The sequence below is a fragment of the Mercenaria mercenaria genome, chromosome 4, assembly GCF_021730395.1.
Source record: "Mercenaria mercenaria strain notata chromosome 4, MADL_Memer_1, whole genome shotgun sequence".
Taxonomy (NCBI): Eukaryota; Metazoa; Mollusca; class Bivalvia; order Venerida; family Veneridae; genus Mercenaria; species Mercenaria mercenaria.
Window position 1 is genome coordinate 60,110,224 of NC_069364.1, and position 23,857 is coordinate 60,134,080.

The window sequence follows — 23,857 nt, forward strand, 5'->3', positions numbered from 1 at the left end:
AAGGTTATTAGGAAAAACAAATTTGTGAGAGCAACATGCTCTTTTTCAACTGAGAGCTTATTTTAAAATTTAACGCTTTTATAAAGTCCTTTTTCAACCTCTCTAAGAGGAATATTTGCATTTATTACGTTTATAAACAGAAAGTTATTCAGATTAAATGAAACCTGGAGAAAATAAATGTCGAAACATTATTTTCATTTCTCTACCATGTATTTTGTCAAAACAAAGAAAAATATTGTTTTGATAAAATGAGGTTCCGCTTTTACAACCGATAGGCCTACGATATATTATACGAATGTAAATGCATGAATTGCTTATTAAACGGATTGTAAAAAAGCAAGGCTACCTCAGGACTGTGTTCTGTTATCGGCATCTTTATGGGACTATAGGTAAAAAAGTCGCCGAATGCCGTCTTGAAACGGTTCCTTTTTACATACAATACAGTGTTTCAGTCTTCTGTTCATGCCATACACCAATGTTTAGTTGCTCTAGAACTTGAGATACAAAATGTCACGATTTGGGTATAGACTGCAAATAAAATTTACAGTGCCATCACTTTTCCAACTGATCCGATTGGAAACACTGAATATAAAGCCAGGTATTTCATACACCAGTACAATTACAAGTTTTAACTACAAGCCGTAACAGGTTATAAAGTTATGAGATGTACAATCTTTCAAAGTCTGTATGACATCCCTTAGAAATTCTAGATCTGTATAATTATGTACATATCCGTGTTAAAACGTGGCCAGTCTTATTTAAGCACCTTTGTTTGACATTTGTTCTGTTTAGGATTGGTATGAGGAGCAAAACGGTACAATATAGTGCACATAGTTTAGTATTTGTTAGAAATGTATGTATAACTGTGTTTTATATATATACTATAATTACCACACTTCTCATTTCTTTTTTCATTTCTTGTTTTACATTTCCAGTATTATACATACCTGGATATTTCAGCCGCGTCTTTTAATACAAATGTCAATGCGGATATAGGACAATTATTATACAGTTGTTCTTATATTCATACAATGCCTCAGACAAACGTGTTTATCAAAATGTAGTTAAGCTTTAAATATCAGAAGGCAAACAAGATTGTGAACATAAGTGTACAGATATGTATTACAGATAGCATTAAAGATTGTGAACAAAAATGTACAGATAAGTATTACAGATACCATTAAAGATTGTGAACATAAATGTACAGATAAGTATTACAGATACCATTAAAGATTGTGAACATAAGTCTACAGATAAGTATTACAGATACCATTAAAGTTTTGAACCACTACTTGGCCAAATCATATTTAAACAACTCTAGTAAGTACTGTGAAATCATTTTTATTCGCGTAAGACGAACTTTCGTGTATTTCGCGCTAAAACCGATGCGCGAATTTAAGACCGCGCTTTTATTATTTTTTAATTCATTTTTTCATTTATGAATTGAAAATGCGCGAATTAAAGCCCGCGCGAAACAGTCCTTTTTCACGTTTGCGCGAAATTTCATGCCTGCGAATTAAAATGATTTCACAGTATATTTAGATTCAACATGGTCTGACTGTTTCGTGTTATAACTATGTTTGGTATATTATCGTTTTACACTCACACAATAACAAATTAAGTTCAAGATAATTTTGCTGATATTGTTGCTTTTATAATAGGATGAAGTTACGGTACTTGTTATTTTCCATTGCTAGGTAGACGCCAAGACTGCTCTTTCCCAGTCAAATTACTTATGCCTCCCAAAGAGCTGTAATAACCTGTCTTGCGGCATATATGTCTCACTTTGATTTTACTACCTACTTTCTCCGTGGCGGATTTCACAAAATAGAAAAAAGACAATTGACACTAAATAAATAGTAACTATTAATGATGTCACACTTCTCATATATCAAACGAGACTTGTTTCATACGGAACGAAAATTAGGTTTCCTTTCTGAGAGAAGGAATCCGGATATGTCTTTTTTGTACAGCTACAGATATGTACTAATGATATACTGGTAACTGACAAGGAACGAATTAATCTTTGATGGCCGTAAATATTAGGTGGTAAATATGTATGCGCCTATCAAACTGTATAAAATGACAAAAGCATTTAAATCCTTTTTTTTTAAATCTGAGCTATTTATAATTACTTATGTAGAAGGATGTTCATCGACTACATTTGTCTCACTTTTTTATCAAGTCTAATTGATATTCAATCATACAGCAACGAAGCCAAAGCGATACGCAGGTTGCTGAACATACCTGAACAATCACATTTTAAATAACTTCATATGAGCCGTGCCATGAGAAAACCAACATAGTGGGTATGCGACCAGCATGGATCCAGACCAGCCTGCGCATCCGCGCAGTCTGGTCAGGCTCCATGCTGTTCGCTTTTAAAGCCTATTGGAATTGGAGAAACTATTAGCGAACAGCATGGATCCTGACCAGACTGCGCGGATGCGCAGGCTGGTCTGGATCCATGCTGGTCGCATACCCACTATGTGGGTTTTTCCATGGCATGGCTCATATGTAGAATGTATCTAAAGAGGGAGTCTTCTCAAGTTTGAAAGACGTTCCTAGATATTTGACCGTATTGTCATTTTAACCTTCAATATACCAGAACAACTCAATTTTAAGTGATATTATTTAAGTGTTATGATAACTACTGTTTTCATGCCTTACTCATAGTTGTATGCGTTACAGTCACATTACTATAATCTAATATGCATAAATATCTCAAACATTCTTTTTCTGAAATTTATTATTTCATCACGTATTATTGCAAACTGCATGCTCAAACATTGTTCGAAGTTAAGAGACATGGACAGATAAGATGTAATACGTTGTCTACCCTACACAATTCAATAGAGCATTAAAACAACCCTAATAATAGAGGTGTAACTGTGAAGATGCTGTATTGAAACGTACGTGTAGGCGTTGTTGCTATTCGTTATGTGAATTAGCCTTTCAGGCGATTTTATTTTTTATGAAGACCCGATGATAACTGCGTGACACTTTAGCCAATGTGAATTAATTTTGGTTAATGTATTTTGACGTTAGGGTACCTGTATTAAATTTACCATTAAAGGGCACTTAAGCAAACAACTTCAGCACGCCCTCTCTTTCTCTCTCGCAACATACTGAAATTCATCTTCCGTTACTCTAGTTCGTATTAGTGTTCAACATATTACTCGTATATACTTCTTTGGTTTCCTGATGGTGTTTCGTTTTATAGCCGACAAGCGTGTTGAATGTAAAACAAAAGATAGCTCATAGTTAAACATTACTTCAATTGTAGAAAATTGAAACTGTAATAAAAATTATCTTTTATTGATTTTTTAATTGTGGCGTCTTTCTACCTCGCATTTGTCAAGTTGTAATGGATCTGTGCACGCATTCTTGAAACCGCTCCGTTGGGAAATAGTTGTCGATATTAATTCAGGGATTCACTTATCTTTTTTGTCACATTTGTATCATTTTATACGTCGTTAGCCAGTTTCCTTCTTCAGATTTTTGTAACGATACAAGTTTCTTTTGATTACTCTGGAAGAAAATGAAGAATGCGCTGGATTTTACGAAATCCGATGTATAATAACTTGTCGCTTGCGTATTATTTCTCTGTGATATTTTAAATCTTGTGATAAAGAAATCTCAATTATGAACGATTAAGCTGCTATAAGTAGAAAATATCTATTGCATTCTTGTACTATTTGTATTGCGATACATATTAGATGTATACTTCAACGAGAAAGAATAGTTGGGACCACTTGAACATATCAAATAATACTTACATATAAATACGAAACTGAAATCAGTAATTTAATATATATTTTACCGGTAAACGTGTTTAGGACGCGTGGAGGGGAGCGGGGTTAGGGAGAGCACTGGAGCAGCTATGTCGGTTCGCACATGCATGTTAGCGTCCGTCCGTCCGTGCACCTGTGATAACTCTTGGAAGGGTTGGTAAATCGAGTTCATGTTTGGAACACAGTAATGATATAAGCTTCAGATACGAGTCGCTCAAGAGTTTTGGCTCAAAAGCAAAATATCAATGTCCATTTGATAACGGTAATTTGATGGAAAGGATTTAACGCATTTTATCAGAAAAAAATCATAACAGGTGGACATAACCTTGTTTCGTAACCTTTACAATATATGTGCAAAACTCTATAATCAAGTAGGGGTGTGTAACTTTTTTTTTCCATAAAATGAGGCAGTCTAACTGACAGTGTCGATTAAATATACTTGACTCTGATAGTTATTAAATTATCTTTGATATATTCTATGCCTCCTGCTTACAATACGATAATTAAAACTGAATGCTTGATTTCTAGTGCATATGTAACGTTTTCATAGTTTTAGTAAAAACTACGATAAAAAATCGTGAAAAATAATATTGATATGTATCTCATTGAATTAAAACCGAAACCACACTTTAAAACGCTGAATAGTTCCGACTTTATCGTTTCAGTTGTCCTGTAAGAAAAGTAATCGGATCAATCGAAATTAAACTTCCCCAACAATGCATGTCTTGTAAATTTCCTTAACTGGAAATCATGATTAACAGACTCCAATCCGTTTTGGTTAACAAGTTCACAAGAAATTCAATCTTGCATGATGTCAATCAAAGGATTGCGCAAGAAGGTTTATCACTTAATTAAACCCCCAACTGCCATATAAAAGCCAGAAAATGGCGCTGGGGCAGGTTTTTATATAAATTATGCATGTTTCACATCAGAGAGCCCTTTTTCAAAATTTTAAATAAACTACTGAATAAAAAGTTATGAAAAATTGCATAAATACACATTGAAACATTCTTTATCAATTGGTGTTTTTATTTTTTAAAACAAAAAATTGTGAAGTATAGTTTCAAAAAATTATTTAAACCTAACTGCCAAAAATTTGAATTTGCCGGGAGGAGCTAATGAGGTCATGAACCCTAGAGAAACAAGGAATGTTAACAATTCCCACATGGTTAATCAAACATAACATGGTTTATCAACAAACTTGATCAGCAGAAGGCTTGATGTATCAATAGAATTAACACCTAGAGTGCATTGTAAAACTTTTCCAGAAAAGTAATTTTGAATTTTTAAACTGAATAGAGTATCATAATCATTTTTGCAGTTATATTTTATGTGTTATTCAAAAATGTTTTAAAGATATAGTGGAACTTACTAAATAACAGACATACAGTGATAAATTATTTCAAATAGCTTATCATTTTTAATAGACCTTATCACAGCAACACTTGCTAATTTGTGTGCGTTGTGCTATATCTCAGACTTAAATAGTTTATTATTTCTGCATTTATTGCTACATTATCTCAATTAATGGACCTGCCAGTAATGACAGAAAAGTTAAGAATGTTTGATTTCGAGTTTCACTGTTCAATTTACATTAATAAGATGTTTAAAAATCAGGAATTCTAGTCTAGCTCAACTCAATTTTTCATAACAATGATATTGATATCGATGCACAAAATATGTATAATATTAATTTGTAATCATCAAAACATGTAAGCTCATATTTCTTCTTCAACTGACCATTGTTTACATTTGCTTGTGAATCATTGAAAGTGAGCTATTTTTAGCTGACAGACAGCTTGGAGTAGCCTTGTTATTTGATAGGCTCCTCCTACAAAACTTACTGCCAGGGTAGTAAAAGTTGGGGCTTTAAGAAAATGCATTTCTAATACAGAGTGTGTGCGTAGTCTGTTAATATTTGAAATATTTGAAATAGACATTAAGTAGAAAGTGCGAACATTTGACAATTATACTCTCGGGATACCTGGCTACGTTGTATGAGCGTAGATTCAATTTTGACCTCGTCGTTTTGTTAACCTTAACTCATTTCTTTGTAGAAATGGGAACTTAATATGTCTGGTATGAAATGAATTATCTACATCCTGAGCATGGCATTTTACAAAAGATAAGGCAACAACAGTAGTATTTGTAACGATTTTTAACGGCGTCATGTCCATAGGGTAACAACTGAACTTGTAAAAGTATGTTTTACTTCGGGCGAATACTGTGGCACTAGGGCACAGTCATTTGTTTATTCTGATAGAAGTATTATTGATTCGCGTAATGACGGACAAGAATGCATTAAAATCGCCTCAAAACAATTACTAACAAAATACCATTTAAAATAATACACAATCCTCACTTCTAATTAAAAGTGAAATGCATATTTTATAATCCCACCTTATAACAAATACACGTTTTTGACAAGGTATTATTCTGTAAAATGTGTATTCAAATATCCTTAATGTTTACTGAACAAATATCACTTGTGCAATGCTTTTAATAATGGGACTATCTAAGAGAATGCTGTGACTGTGACATATGACAATTGATGGCATGGAAGCGTTATGTAGTTGAAGGTTGAAATTGCATTAGAATTAGTTCATTATTACGAAATACGATATACGGGATTTTGACGACGTGATATTTCAAAGCCATGTTAGTGCCATATGTAGTATGTTTTTCATGGTTCCGTTTTACTAGACTAAAGTTGCCTCTGGCCGCTCAAGTATATTTGACGAATTATTGAATAATTTAAGTTTCGCGTCAGTGACAAGTTTTAGCAATTGCAAGGTGAAGAGCAAAATCAATTGATAATCTATTTTAGTACTTTCATTTATAATTCATAAATATAAAACACAATATCAGTTTATTATATTTTATTCTATAAAATTAATGTTTTCATGTAAACACTATTATGTTTATACACAAATTAACGTGTTATTTATCTCGTCGTTACTTTATGGTAGAACACATTTTGGTAATGACGCATGCCCATGTGTCAATAAATATCGAGTCTTTTCAACTGGTATACGATTTAAAATCTAAGTATAAGAAAAAATAACATCTTTGAATCTAGTAATTTAATAACTTAAGGAAAGCCTTCACAAAACACACTGGCAACTAGATACAGCAAAATACATTGCTTACATGTATCCAGATTAAGATAGTTCGATGTAAAATAAACCCCGACAGCACCATTAAACACCTAGAAATAAGTTCAGACCCCAATAAAATTCGTACGTAGATTTAAGTCCGCTGGGTCTGTATGTTATAAATTGTTCTACCCTTAGAGCATCAGATAGCAAAATAACTACGTTATGTTTTCACAAATACGTCTGAAGGTGGACAGTAATTGATCTCTTACAGTCTGTCTATCATATATGTGGAGTTTTTATGGATTGCTTTGTCCTACAAATAACATAATATGCCTAGGAATTCAGTTATTGTCCATCAAGTGTGGTGTATATTCATACGGTAAGTTTCTTATGTTAGAGGTAATATGCACTCTAGTTTTCTTGAAAAGACTTTACGTTCGAGATTACATGTATTCATTAGGGTACTGATATGTTTCTTTAGTGCAAGTCGCCATTTTGCCAGGTCGACTAGTGACAACACCTGTATGACAGCAAAACGCACATGCGTGTAGGGATTTTTGCACATACGAATACCTTTTATAGACAGACACAGTCGCATCGAGTCTATTTTTATTTTTGTTGTTGCCGGATGTTCTGATGAAAAATGTACATATTGATTTTATTAATTCTGTTGTCTACATACTTTAATTGTAAAACCCAGAAAGGCTTTGACAAATTGCGTTTGCCAACAGTTATAATTATTACTTTTATTTACAATTATTAAAATCCAACTGGATAATATAACAGACGAAACAATTATTATTTTGACATGTGTAAATTATTCTAGAAGGCTTTAGACGCTTATTGATTTTCCATTACTAAAACGTGTGTTTCAGCTTAGCAAAATATTAACTCTTTGTTTTATCGAAAGTAGTTCCGTGTTTACAACTGATAAGCGTAGACTTTGCAATTTCAAATGTGAATTTATCGACGAAACGTTCAGCTAATTGCAGATAATTAATGCTAAGTACAATTTCTTCGTTTACCGATGACTTTATAACACTTTGCATTTGTCAAGTTGGAAATGCCTAATGCGCGTGTTCATGAAACGGCTCCGTTGGGAACTATTTTACGAGAAACATCGAGTGCTTCATTCATCATTTTGTAATATATTGAATTTGTTTCATTTTATAAACCAACAGCCATTCGATACACGATATGACTATGACAGGAATGTAAATGAAGCAAGCCCCGACACTACACCCGGTATGAAAATGTAATACTGTTTATGCGGTAAACAAATGCCAGTTGAAAGTTACAAACAAAAACAAGAACTCGGTTGTCCTCACTTCAATTACAAGCTGTTGCAACCGAACGCAATTCACAACAAACTTCAATAAAATTTCCCAATGACATTGCCTAGAAAGTCCGGATATAAAGGTCCTTGCTTAAGATTTAAGTTTTCTGTAACATATAGACACACAAACATACACAATGATATTAATTTAACATAGTCAACTATTTACCATGAATTGTATTTCCTAATGAAATGGGATGAAGCAACGGAAAGTCGGTTGTCCTTCACAGATACTTGTCCGTCCATGAAAGCCGAGCAGACGATAAAAAAAGCTCATTTCCCAGTTTTATTACATATCCTTGTATAACTTTGCTACTTATAGAGCTATAATAATCTATAACAATCTATCTTGCGACATAAATGTGTTACTGTAATTTTACTGGCAACTTTCTCCGTGGTGGATTTCACCTCAAAGGACAATGGACACTAAATTAATGGTAACATCCAATCACACTTCGCATATATCGAAAGAAATTTGCTTCCAAATACAGAACGAAAATTAGGTTTTCTTCCTGAGTGAATGGATCAAGATATTTACTGTGGTGTTTGTACGACTGTAAATCTCTGCTGCAAATATATATGTAATTACCCAGAAGCCAATTAACCTCTGACTGCCGTAAATGGCCGATGGAAAAAAATTCAAGCCTATTAAATGAGGTAAACAATGACAGAAGCATTTTATTCTTTACACTTTATCAGCGCCTGACTATGTAAATCTTTGTTACTATTGTTTACAATCATACGGAAAGACGTTAATTGTTTTAATGTCTTTTCACCCACTCGGCTCTTATAATTGTATGCAGTGTGTTACTGTCAAGGTTGCCCAGAGTTCCGGAGACAGTTTTTTACCAGCTTTAAACCTATAAATACCTTCACCTTGTATTAACACGATCACGCTTTTATTTCATTCTCACTAATTTTACTTTGAAGTCTTCTTTCAATGCTTTTAAACTACTTTTTATCCTTGCACTTGACGCGCACCTGCTAGTTTACCCAAAAGGGGCTTAAGCATTAAAAAAAATAGATAGATAATTGATATCAAAGTGTCTCGAAACTACACTAGTATGATATGTGAGTTTGTCCATAACATTTTAACCACATTTATAGAACGGAGTTTCCTCAGGGCTGGCGAGAAAATGGAAATTTCGTAAAATATTGAATTGAATGCCATTGAAACACCGGAATGATTTGATATTCAAATGCAGTTTTGCTGTAACAGTATGGAAAATGCTATTTCATGCTTTGCTAATTATGTCATACGTCAGAGTCACTGGCGCAGAAGTTAGTACATAATGCTTCAATATTTGAAAATATTTGTATTGTCCCTGAAATTGATATGTTATGATTGTGATTTAGTAGGGAAAAAACATTCATGGTTTTATACGGGTTTTATAAATGAATGCTAGGTTATTGAATATATCAGATATAGATATGATATCCTATAAATTATCAATATTTGTCTAGTCATAAGTTTCTTTGTAATGGTATATTTCATTACCAGACATGTTATTATCTTTTGCTATTTTTCGTAGCTAAACACTTCATCGTATCTTACATAATATTTTAGAATTTGATCACTTATTTTTGTTTTGGTAAAGAAATTAATTTAAATTTAATTCAAAAATTAAGCGTGTCTTTGGCAGCACGACGTTAAATTTACTAGATTATCTGCATCCATCTGCATCCGGAAAGAATTAAATATATAGTAGGATTGTAATATCGTTGAATGTTTTTTCTATTTCAACAGTACTGTCTCGTCATCATCAAATGTCTCTTATTATGATTTTTTATCAAAGATTTAATCTTGTACATAGTTCACAACATTTTAAATTTTGATCATCTTATAATCTTTTTCTAAAAAAAAAATACAATTTCATAAACTTATCTACAGAGATTTATAGATTTAGATTCACAAGTTTTATTCGGGAGTGTTTTAAACAGACTTATAATTTAAAATTATAGATACCGGTTAAAAGGAAACAAATTTTAAGTGGCGAAACCGAAGATGTCTTGGTTAATCTGGGAAAACAGTCTGACAGTAAAATTTACATAATATCAGAAATTATATCAATGGTATTATCACATGCCGTCATCAGTTTAGTGCAAAGTTATTGAATAGTGACCGTCATGAACTACAATTGTATTATTGACGACGTTAAATGCTATAAAAAGATACACTTCGACACAAATATGTTCTTAAATCATGTATTACTAAAAGAGATAGGTATTTCTTTTTATTAAATATTCCCTGATATAATATGGACATTTATTTATGAAATTTCATACATTTTACTGCATTTTTTATTCATTAGTGGAGCGAAACACATTGTCTCCTTATTTCCACTTGTTTTCCAGAACGGTTTTCGTTTCTTTCCTTCTTTATTTTTTCGGGGGATGGGGATTTCCTTTGAAATTATTCATCTAACTTCAAAAGTATTAATCTAGATACGTTGTGACCTTAAGCCATATAGGATCGGTTATACGATATATTTACGAGTATTCGGAAATTAGCTTTGCAAAATAAGGTGCACCCCTATTACTATTCCATTCACAAGGGAGGCGCCATGAAATACTGATTATTCTCATACCATTCACTGAACTCGTTACAAGCTTGAATACTAAATGTATTTGTTTGATAAACACGACAGCTGTCATGTTTGAACACAGTTGAATCTGTAATTTCAAAATTGTGTCTATGGCGTTCTTTTCATACAGGGTAAATGAACACATCTTTACATAGAACATGGTAGAAATTACGGCTTATACGTTTCTTTCAATCATAAACTATATTTACTTCTTAACATTTACCTCGTTAATTAAGAAAAGTAGTATAAGTTAGCGATTGAGTAACTAATTAAAAAAGTGTTCTTCGTCATGCCATTTCTTTTGTAATTTTGACTTCGAAATAATTTTAATAAGATCGAATGTGACAAGTTCATGTATAATTGTATATATATGTGGTATAAATTATTAGATGTAGAATAATTCCTGCTTAAAACGAGTTTATTTTAGCATTAAACGTGTTTTATGCAGTAAGCTTTATTTCCCTAACAAAATATCATTATCGATGGCGCTTGACACTAGGTATTAAATATTAACATTGTCGTAAACTATTTTACAGCAGTTTTCTCCAGGGGTATTCTATGAATATTTCATTATTTTGAGATTTCCGCTTTACCAACGCTTCAGATACCATTTTGTTTCTCACGTTATAGCGCGCACGGTGTAAACATTTAATTGAATGTTCAAGTAAAATGTAGCAAGCAAAATTTCTACAAAATCATTTATTCTTCCCGAACAAAGTCCAGGGGACATATATTTCGTCTTCGAGTTGTTCTGAAATAGTTCTATTTGAACGTTGATTACTTTAAGTTTTTTAAGACTTTTTGGTTAGATGTAGGCTAAAACTGTAACTTGTGTTTCAAAATGTTAAGAATGAGCTATACCCATAAAATCTTCAACTAGCCCTAATGAACTCTGTTTTTCTGGTTTGGAAATATATCTTCAATATACAATATTTCGTAACTGGGTTTATCTCAAATATATGGCACCACACAATAAAATTACGATACAAACCAAATGATAATAAGTTCAGTTAACCATTTAAAGAAGTATATTTGTGGAGAAAGGGGAGAGCTGTGCACATTGTCAAGCGCACGAACTAATTCCTGACCAACATATGAAGTAGTCAAAGTATTCTTTTAGAACGCCTTTATAATGATGCTGCTGAAAATATTTGTTGTAAACATTATTCCTGATGGTCGACATAATACTAAAGTAATCGATATGATATATACGATTTCTTTCTATATAACCTTTGCAATGTTGTCCAATACGAATGAACTTAAGCATGAGTGGCACACAGGATCGCTATAAATCTACCGTCAATTATCACCAACATGTCACATCTGACTGAGTTATGACAATCAAAATTGTATTCACCATGTCATCTATTAAACAACGTTGACAGTTATTAAAATGACAATAGTTTCCGTTCTTTTGCGTAAACAATTTATGGGTATTTGCGCTTTCGTGACTATTGTTGTGTTTATGCTTCATTTGTTTTTCGGAACGCGCAATTCAGGATGAGTCTGCAAAATTGGCAGAAACTTTTGAAAGACAGGCAGAACCAGTATGTCTAGAAATAAATGGAATTCAAATATTGCTTCAATTTTATGGCAGTTATTCAATAATAACGATGAGCATTGCGTAAACTTTGATTTTCTTCTTCTCATAATTCGTATTTTTTAAGACTGTTATATTGTCTTATTGTTTAAAATAAATGGCGAACTGGTATTTAAACATTTGTTTCCCAGTTGTTTTGAACCACAATCGTTCCAAATGAATTCATGCTCCGAAACACTTTTAAAAACAATTAAATGTATAAACCTCATTTTTACCAATTCCAAAAGTATAACAACACAGAGTGTTACCATTTATTCTATAGATATCACATATACATTTCATTCTAATCCCCGAGAAGATCAAAATTATATGAGCCGTGCCATGAGAAAACCAACATAGTGGGTGTGCGACCAGCATGGATCCAGACCAGCCTGCGCATCCGCGCAGTCTGGTCAGGCTCCATGCTGTTCGCTTTTAAAGCCTATTGGAATTGGAGAAACTGTTAGCGAACAGCATGGATCCTGACCAGACTGCGCGGATGCGAAGGCTGGTCTGGATCCATGCTGGTCGCAAAGCCACTATGTTGGTTTTCCCATGGCACGGCTCATATTTGAAATTTCCACCTCAACTGTAACTTAAAGTAAGAACCGTATTTCATTAACTTCCTGCAGTAAAACGTCTTGCAATCATCCTTTATTTCTAGGGTATCATTTTACCATATAGGATATTGGATCCATGCTCATTTAGAAGTCTCTATGAGTATAATATAATCTTAAATGAATGTGTTTATCGTTCCTCCAAAATCTGCGTTCTATGGTTTTTTTTAGTTAATCTACCTTTTATGTGTCCCATGCATTGTGATACCACCTCAATAAAACAACAAAAATACTGCATATGTTTAATTTAAATAGTAACACAGTAACAATAATATTTTCGTGCAACAGAATCAACGAAAAAGAACAAAATTTGATTTCAGACATCTACGCAATTACACGTACTAAAGTCTTATCAACAAATCGTTACAAATTCATAAATTAGCTTACATTCTTTGATAAAAAGGTTACGAACTGAGACGTTATGTTGCCTGCAATTAATTTAAGAATAAATTAGAACAAAATACTAAAATTAAATTAAAAAACTATTTACAAGTTAATTTCATTAAATAAAATATCTGCGACTGGCGTTTCCCTTGGACAGAGGTCTACTATTCTCTCCCCAGTAATTTATAAATGATTAGTTGGCGTGACAACATACTCTTGCATTAATACAGGAAATTTTGGTTCAACATTTCTCACAATTCAAAGACGAATTTCTTTTATCAAGATGTTAGACTTCTGTCAGCATTTATGGATTTTAGACATGTCACTTTCATTTATTTTTACTCTGAAAAGGGGTAGAAGTGTCATAGTTTGTCAGTTTTACATTAAATATACTTCTGTTTTAATACACATAAAAAGTATGTATTCGAAGAGAGGTTTATAGAGAACTTTTGAAGATGTGACTTTATGACCTTTCTATGCAAAAGAAAATGTTTTTCATGTAATTTGATATTAGTTTTCCTTACACTATTGAATTAGTGTTTTTTTAGCCACATTGTTTCTTTCTGTATAAAACTGTAAATTCTTTCTATAATATTAAACTGTAAATAAAGGAAGAAAATGTCCCGCCACACGTTTTGATGTATTCGTTTTAGACGATAATGTGTCCAAATTTCCCTCGCTTTTATGGCAAATTTCATCATTTTATAGAAATACAATAATAATGTTCATTCTATGGGAAAAAGTATTTATAAGCAGTTAATGTTCTGTCAATAACGGTTTGTTTTCTGGCAGTGTTCGCCTGATCTTCATTGATTTTAGCGTTGCTTCTATCTATAGACACATTTTGCCCAGAGACCCGCGTCCAATACGGCTGTTCTCTCAGATGAAACGAGAGGCATTGTCTCTTTGACTTCTGTAACATATTGGTTGATATAAGATTACAGTCGTTCATTCATTTGTGTTTGTATTTCGGTGCGGATTATATGCTTTTTGTATGAGAAATCTCTTTGAGTTGATTAATGATTTTTTTCTGTGGAAATAGTTTGTCTGGAATAAAGACCGTTTTTACAAATTGATAACAGTTGAGTGTTGACAGTGTACTAACAGTGAATACTATTTTGCTTTAACTTTGTTGACTTTGTCTCAATACCTTAAAAGTAATGTTTATGAAATATCTATAAATATGGTATCATAACATGGACTATCTCAAGATCTTGGAAAAAGGTAAATTAATCAGGTCTTTCAGATAAAAGTAATAATATAATTGTCTTGTGTTGGTAACATTGTGACATTACAGGAGAACCAATGGACCAGAAATATTAATAGATCAGTGATCAACAAAGACATCTTTTGCTTGTTCCTGAGACTAATGGTTAAATATTTTATATGTTACAACAATTATATCATTATTACAAAAATATTTAAATACGTACCATGACAGTAGCATTTATTGTAATCATCTGGCATCATTGAAATTCTTCTCAAGTTAAATGGTTTCACTTATTTTGTATTATTTATTCAGTGTAGTTTTATTAAAAAAACTACTCGTACCTTATATGTTTTCGGAAAAATAAGCGCAACATGTAGGTCTGCGTTCGTTCTAGGCTTTTTCATTTAGTTTACTTTTATCTTAATTTGTGAACCTTCTGTTACTAAACTGCAAAATCGCCTGAGCCTCTGATGCCGATGTTATTCGTTTTATTCTGTAAAGTTTACACGATTGGAGTAACACTTGTGTCACGTTCATTTAGTCATGCTAACGTGTCGTAAACTGCTCATGTCTGGCTAGCATCATCAAAGAATGTGCCGTTTCAACTATGTATAAATTTCATCATTTTGTTTAAATTAATGTATTCTATGCGAATGCATTAGTGACTAAAATTCTCCACAATCTTTATACTGGATGAAAAGCTAAACAATGTAACTGCGATGAAAACTGTCAGAAACATCCTTTGTAAAGAATGAATAACCTTTAATAACCATTATTTATTTCCTAATGCCGTTAGTTCTGGATAGATTATTAATACTGATGCTTATATAACTGCAGTATGAAAACAATTATTTACTGAACACATCCTACTTTTAAAATGCGAAATTTTGACATAGAAATGCATTCCATCACTGTGCATATTAATTAAAAGAAGAGATATATTTGTCTGTGATTAAAATATGCCTTTTGCAATCCCCCCTTTTTATAATCAGTATTTCCTTTTTTATGGGGTGGGGGGGGGGGGGGCACAGAAAATAATTCTGCAACTACGGAAGTAAATTTAAAGATACTTGTCATAACTAAGGACTTAAATGAGTGAGACGTTAGGTCCAAATTAATTATAATTATACTTATTTTAATATCAAGTAATTATGTCACTGTTTGTATTAATAATTACTTTAAAATAATTCAAGGGGATTTAGGAACTATCAATGATAGGCAACCTTGAGAGACAGCGATGGGCACAAGAGCAAAAACTGGAGCATTTTCCAAATTTGTCTGCTTCAGTTTTGTCCAGATATTACCTTTGCAAATTACGAAATCATTTTGCAACTATGGAATCAAACTTGATATGATATTGACAGACTGGAATCAGTTCTGCAAAACAATAACATAAACTTCGTTAATTACTAATTATCTTCTCTTCAAACATAAACCACAGTGAAGGAAGTCATGGTTTTTTGTGTTCAAATTGATACCGCGTTGGAAGAAAGCTGTTAAACTACTGCACCGAATTTGCGCTCCTATCAGAAAAAGTAATGGCAAGCCATAATTATTTCATTTTATGACCAAGTTGTGAGCATTAAAATACCGGCCTCATGTTTGTTGTGCATTTATGACAATGAAATTTCTTGGAGTTGGAAATAATTCTTAAGCAATTATCTAGCCTGCACTAATCACAAAATCCGAATATGATATTCGGTCAGTAGATATTTAAGTGTTTGCTACTGTCATAACTCAAGAGAAGCATAGGTGATTCACCATATTAAATGAAATTACTTAGAATGTTTGTCTGAAATTGATTATGAACTATATCATTTCAAATTATTTACATAAAGAATGTATATTGATTAGTTCGTTTTTGGCTAAGATATTGTCAACATTGAACACAAAAGCTGTAACTTTACTAAACATTGGAGTTTTGCGGTTAAGTGAGCACAAAGTAAGTTAAGATACATTTGAAATATAAAATAGTCCGACTTGAAATTAAATAAATGCAATTATAGAATAACTGAAATGACCCTGTGTATCTTCATAAAATGTGCAATTTTGGTTTTATTTCATGTCATTTATTGGCAAATCGGATCACATATGCCTCTGACCGTTTACAATGAGTCGCGACATACTAAGGAATTTTCAAAATACGAAACGTCATACAAGTGTTATCAAAACTACACACAAGAATGCAAGTGATTTAAGCAATAATTGCAAAGACTGCGCTTATAGCTTTAAGAATAGCCGCCAAAACTCCACAGTTGAATGCATTAGACCCTACAAGTAGTTTTAAAATCTGCATAATGTAAGGACTTGCCGAAGTAAATACATTGGACTGTTTGAATGCCCGGCAAAATAATTAAAGACACAAATGGCTGATACTGTGGGAACAGTAGTTGTATTTGAAAGTCTTAGAGATATATATATCGGCAATTTTCATTTGATTAGTTAATTGGAAATGTTTACTTTAATTTACATATATATTGTACATGTAGTATTTCAGCAATTTCATTTAATAACCCATTTTACAAATTCCGCATAATGTAGCCACATAATTGATATTGGCAAATGACATTACATTTGTTTTCCATTACAAGAAATTAGAATAATATAGGAATCTAGATTACAATCTCATATAGTGCAATCACGTAGTACAATTATGAATTTCTATATATTCCGATTGTATTACTACTTGCGGAACCTTGGGAAAATTTACATTGGGTTTAGTGCTCCGGAAGACAAAGCGTTGGAGAAATTCCATTTATCACAAGATTTATCACAAGATCAAATTACAGTGTGCATGTAGCAAAAGTGAGCGATAAATATATGCTATGAGAACATTCCTGTCTGTTTGGGAGAAACTGCATACTGTTACTATTTGCTTTCAGTGTCAGCTTTTTGAAAGAAACTGCATGCTGCTACTGTTTGCTTTCAGTTTGTCAGCTCTTTGAGAAAAACTGCTTACTGATACTGGTTGCTTTCAGTGTCAGCTCTTTGAAAGAAGATGGATATTGTTACTGTTTGCTTTCAGTGTCAGCTCAGCTTTTTGAGAGAATATGCATACTCTTACTGTTTGCTTTCAGTGTCAGCTCTCTTCGAGAGAAGGTGCATTCTGTTACTGTTTGCTTTCAGTGTCAGCTCTTTGGGAGAAGGTGCATGCTGTTACTGTTTGCTTTCAGTGTCAGCTCTCTTTGAGGGAAGGTGCATACTGTTACTGTTTGCTTTCAGTGTCAGCTCTTTGGGAGAAGGTGCATGCTGTTACTGTTTGCTTTCAGTGTTGAGAAAAGGTGCATACTCTTAATGTTTGCTTTCAGTGTCAGCTCTCTTTGAGAGAAGGTGTATTCTGTTACTGTTTGCTTTCAGTGTTGAGAAAAGGTGCATACTCTTACTGTTTGCTTTCAGTGTCAGCTCTTTGAGAGAAGGTGCATATTGTTACTGTTTGCTTTCAGTGCCAGCTCAGCGTTTTGAGAGAAGGTGCATGCTGTTACTGTTTGCTTTCATTGTCAGCTCTTTGCGAGAAGGTGCATACTGTTGCTGTTTGTTTTCATTGTCAGCTCTTTGAGAGAAGGTGCATGCTGTTGCTGTTTGTTTTCAGTGTCGGCTCCTTGAGAGAAGGTGCATACTGTTCGAAAGTGTGTTTGAAAACTATTCATCTATATAGAATTTAGTTTGCCTTAGTCAAAAGTCACCCTAAGTGTTCTTTGAGTTTTATTGACCTTGGTCCATTTTAGAGTTGATGTGCAATAAGCTTCATATGGAAATGTGTGTTTTAGATTTGTCCATCCGTATTCTCGCCTATGTTTGAAATGTTTTGTATAATGATGTGTATTTCCGCCGAAAAACTTTATTAACTTTCACAACAACAGTATTTGATTGTTGTGTTTCAGCCATGCACTTGGATACAGTGTTGACATTTTGGTTCTCTTAGGATCGTTGAGTCCGTTTAGTGTTTCTGTATAACACTTTAAACTAATTTAAGGTGGTGGGGGCGTGAAGAACGTTTACTTGCACTTTTCATTACCTTTCATAAAGAGACACCCTTAAACCGAGTATGTTAGCATTTTGCTTTTAAGTGTCCAATGCTTTTAAGGCTCTTCTTATTAGGTGATACTTTGTTTTGATGATCACATGTGTGTTAGTATTGTCACAGATTCACATGAGCTTTAGTATAGGTTAGTGTATTTTAATAATACGATTTTTTTCGCTTTGTAAAATTTGCTTGCTTAATATTCGTGCTAGAAGAGAAAGTGCGTTTGGTTGCGCGTGCAATACTTGCGCAATAATTATACTTCTGTTTTCACGTCATTGTATAAGATATAGCAATTATGTCTTTGGCGCTATTTGCTTCATAGTGTGAGCTGTTGTATTCTTGCATACCAGACGGGGATTTCCAGTATTTTTTATCGGTGCTGAAAAAATCCATCTTACACCCCGGGGTGTAAGATGACTCTCGTGCTGTAAATGACGTATTACGAACTACATATATGTAGCAATTTACATTTTTTTTCATAAAAACGGAATAAAAATCCGATACCTTGACAGTTCCTTTTGTTTCCTTATAGTATATATCTCGATTCAGAAAACGTTATTTTATCAAAAATTCATAACTAAACATTGTTATTTGTCTTTGAAACGTCATGACGTCTTTCCTGTTTACGGACGTTGGTTTCCCGCGCTTTGTTTAAATACGCAGCTAGAAGAAATATTTCTAAAAAGAAAGCCGTTCGATTGATTTTATTTCTATTTCTATTTCTTTAATATGGTATGCAAGAAAAAGATTCTGTCACTGGTTTTAGGTGCAGATGGGAATATCCGGATCTCGGGTAACTGTTTACGCGATTACTCGGCTGAAGCCTCGTAACTGCCTAAACAGTAACCCTCGAGACCGGGAATTCCCATCTGCACCTACAACCGGTGAAAGAATCTTATACAGTGTAAATGATAATATCCTCGTCTTCAAGAATAATACTGTGAACTCATTTTGAAACAAGAGACAGGATTAAAATTTTAACAAAAAAATAGCAATTCGGAATAAAAGTGGATCAACTTGGCGTTACAAAATTACTTCGAAATTGAAACGCATTACAATGATTAAGTTCATATTACTGAATTGGGCCGCGTATTAATTTAGTTTATCAAATTTTGCTGTATGCGACTGCATACATTTTATAGATCCGATTTCATTGAACGTTTGGCATTAGGTTGCAGTGATGTATGTTATTAAAATGTTTCCCAGAAATCTAATGCCTTTTATGATGTAGTCCTAACGCTTTTGCTAGTAAGGTAGAAAGAAAATTGACAATTTTAGTAAGTGATACGCAAATCTCGGAGACGATAAAACCCCAAGGGACAGCCGTGATATGTAACTGTGATGTATGACCATGATCGGTAATTCTGTAAGGACTTGGAGTAAATGGAACTGTATTAAATGGCATTATCGGTAGTCAATTATTCTTCGCAGAATCCTAAAAGGAAGATGTATGCCGGAAAGGCATTTCCTCCGTGCAAGTTAATGTCTTTCGGGCGCTGTAAATAAAATATTGTCTTATTCTTGGATGGAGTTGAGAAGTTTATTTGAAATGTTGTTAAAACCTGAAGATGCACATTAAGTATTAATCATGTACTGTTAGGATGTAATTCTCAAGTTTAAGTGAAAATAAACTATTAAATATCAGAATTATACCGTACATTAGTCTGTGTTATTTAAGTGTTATCTGTGTGTAATGTATTGTTAGTATTATGAGAGCCAAATTACAGTTGCACACACGATTGCACACTGAGATAAAATGATTGTAAAATATATATCACAATTTATTTGACAACGTTGCATGAACAGAAACAGTTAACTTTCAACTCCTGATATACATTTAATCTGCCCTTGGTATTTTTCCCTTCTTTTTTCCCTTCTTTGTGTAATTAACATAAATGCTTACAACTGTAACAATTATAATTTTACCAGATACAGGAAGAATAGAAGAACCAAAAATAATTAAAGCAAACTAATAATGCTACAAATATACGACTATGTACGCTTTTAACCCCCAAGTAACTGGAGCTGTAATACTAAAAATGTAAATGCTCCAACATGGAACATATCAAATTTCCCTTATATTATTCAAATTTGATCATTATATTTGATAGACATAATGGTACATAAAATACATGTAGAACAGAACGATGAAATAAGACCAATGAGTGTTATTTATGTTTTTTCTTTATACGTTTACATAGAGATATGTGCGCATCTATGTATTCGTGAGCATTTGGTCATCAGCAAACATAAACAACTCAATCAAGCAACTAAACCTTACAGCAGCAGACTCTAAATGGTAGGATACAGGTTTCTGGACTCCAAAATTTATAAAATACTTAGTATTACAGAGTTCTCTACCGACCGAGCCAGCCGGCTGTCTAATACATATTGTCTTCTAATATGAGTCCGCACCGTGACATATGCGTCAAAACTTAGAATGTCGTCCTCGAATGCCGTAGGTACAATTTATTGCACGGTTCGTAAGACTGACCAAGAAAGCATGCCACAGTCTCCCGTTGGGTCCAAATGTCACAGGGTGAGAAAAATGTACAATCGGGACTCGAACCTGGGACTCTTCTTAACAGGGCGATTGCTCTACCAACTGAGCAGGCTGACTGAACGTATTATACATTACAATGTTGCTCATTCCGTACCGTGACATAATTTTAGTCATTTTCTACCTAGAGAAAGGAAACTTGATCAGGAAATACGGCTGTTCAGTAGCTTAACAAGGTGTAAAATATTAATATTTAATCAAATATGATGACTTACATTTTTGTAGTATATTTCATGTTGTTATCGACATATTGATTTTACTGTTATAATTGTTCATTGATGTACAGTTTTAACCGTGCTAATGAGACAGGCATTTCATTTATTTATTTTTAACACAGAATAAACTATTTATTAATCCCCCGCCGTGGCTGAGGGATTATAGGAATGGTCTGCGTCCGTCCGTCCGTCCTTCCGTCCGTCCTTCCGTCCGTAACACTTTCGAGTCCGCTCCATATCTCCTAAACCCCTTGAAGGATTTTCATCAAACTTGGGTCAAATGATCACCTCATCAAGACGATGTGCAGAACCCATGAGTCAGCCTTGTCGGTTCAAGGTCAAGGTCACAACTCAAGGTCAAAGGTTAGAGCCTGCCATTTTGTGTCCGCTCTATATCTCCTAAACCCCTTGAAGGAATTTTATAAAACTTGGATCAAATGATCACCTCATCAAGACGATGTGCAGAACCCATGAGTCAGCCATGCCAGCTCAAGGTTAAGGTCACAACTCAGGGTCAAAGGTTTGAGCCTTCCATTTTGTGTCCGCTCTATATCTCTTAAACCCCTTGAAGGATTTTTATAAAACTTGGGTCAAATGATCACCTCATCAAGACGATGTGCAGAACCCATGAGTCTGTCATGCCGGCTCAAGGTCAAGGTCACAACTTAGGGTCAAAAGTTTGAGCCTTCCATTTTGTGTCCGCTCTTTATCTCCTAAACCCCTTGAAGGATTTTCATCAAACTTGGGTCAAACGATCACCTCATCAAGGCGATGTGCAGAACTTATGAGTCAGCCATGTCGGCTCAAGGTCAAGGTCACAACTGAAGGTCAAAGGTTTGAGCCTTCCATTTCGTGTCCGCTCTATCTCCTTAACCCCTTGAGGGAATTTTATAAAACTTGGGTCAAATGATTACCTCATCAGAACGATGTGCAGAAATTATGAGTCAACCATGCCAGCTCAAGCTCAAGGTCACAACTAAGGGTAGAAGGTTTGAGCCTTCCATTTGGTGTCCACTCTGTATCTCCTAAACCCCTTGAAGGATTTTCATCAAACTTGGGTCAAATGATCACCTCGTCAAGACGTTGTGCAGAATTCATGAGTCAGCCATGTCAGTTCAAGGTCAAGGTCACAGCTAAAATCAAAGGTTTACCCTTTCACTATCCATAGCAGTGGCGGGGGATTTAGCTGTCGTTGAGACTGCCTTGTTAATATATGTATTACTAATGATTTAACTTGTCAATGCAATGTCTTGGTAACTGAGTATATTATTTATAAGAACAACTTCCAGTGACTGAAACAACGTAGCTTATTAAAAAGTTATGGAAGTCTAGCGGATTAGATATCGTCCAATAAACCAGTAGGTCGGTTTGAGTCACGCTAAGTCATGCCCCATATGACGTCATTGTTTCTTTTTCCGAAAGCAGACTCGAGAGTGATTCAAATAGCCTTCAGGCTCTCATGACAAAGTCGGGAAAAACTTACTTCATGACGTAGTGTATAGTTAAGTATCAACACTTTCATATAACGCAGGTGTACTATGTGGCTAGCTTTTGAGGTATCATGCAATAATCAATTGCTGCACGCAGTAAAATCAATATATAAAAATCTTTAAATAGAAAGAATTCTACTTTTAAATGATGAGAACTATGACCAGTTTGACACCTGTTTACCGCCCAAGTAGCATATTTATAGTGCGTCCACTTCCAATGCGGGAGGTCGCGGGTTCTCTTCCTAACTACATCATACCAAAGATATTGGCTTCCTCGATGCAAAACATCATACCAGGAATCAGGTGTCAAGAAAAACATGCCACTAGAAATGAGGTGACGAGAGAAACATGCAAGTAGAAATCAGGTGACAAGAGAGACACTTGCCACCAGAAAGCAGGTGTCGAGAGAAACATGCCATCAGAAATCAGGTGTCAAGAAAAACATGCCACCAGAAATGAGGTGACGAGAGAAACATGCAAGTAGAAATCAGGTGAGAAGAGAGACACATGCCACCAGAAAGCAGGTGTCGAGAGAAACGTGCCACCAGAAATCAGGTGACAAGAGAGACACATGCCACCACAAATCAGGTGTCGAGAGAAACATGCTACCAGAAATCGGGTGTCGGAAGAAACATGCCACCAGAAATGAGGTGACGAGAGAAACATGCAAGTAGAAATCAGGTGACAAGAGAGACACTTGCCACCAGAAAGCAGGTGTCGAGAGAAACATGCCACCAGAAATCAGGTGACAAGAGAGACACATGCCACCACAAATCAGGTGTCGAGAGAAATATGCTACCAGAAATCGGGTGTCGGAAGAAACATGCCACCAGAAATCAGGTGACAAGAGAGACACATGCCACCATAAAGCAGGTGTCGAGAGAAACATGCTACCAGAAATCAGGTGACAAGAGAGACACATGCCACCACAAATCAGGTGTCGAGAGAAACATGCTACCAGAAAT

At 34.2% G+C, this 23,857-nt stretch overlaps 1 protein-coding gene across 15 annotated transcripts in view; it reads left to right on the forward strand.

Annotated features, from left to right (window-relative positions):
- LOC123551877 (suppressor of lurcher protein 1-like) overlaps positions 1-23,857 on the forward strand; it is a 377,473-nt gene that overhangs the window by 209,921 nt on the left and 143,695 nt on the right. The window contains exon 1 of one of the 15 annotated variants that reach the window (XM_045341130.2): positions 14,251-14,617. The exons of the other annotated variants lie outside the window; for them this stretch is intronic. The gene's annotated coding sequence lies outside the window, so the exon portion shown is untranslated. Of the gene's footprint in view, positions 1-14,250; positions 14,618-23,857 lie in introns of those variants that run through there. 15 annotated transcript variants of the gene reach the window in all.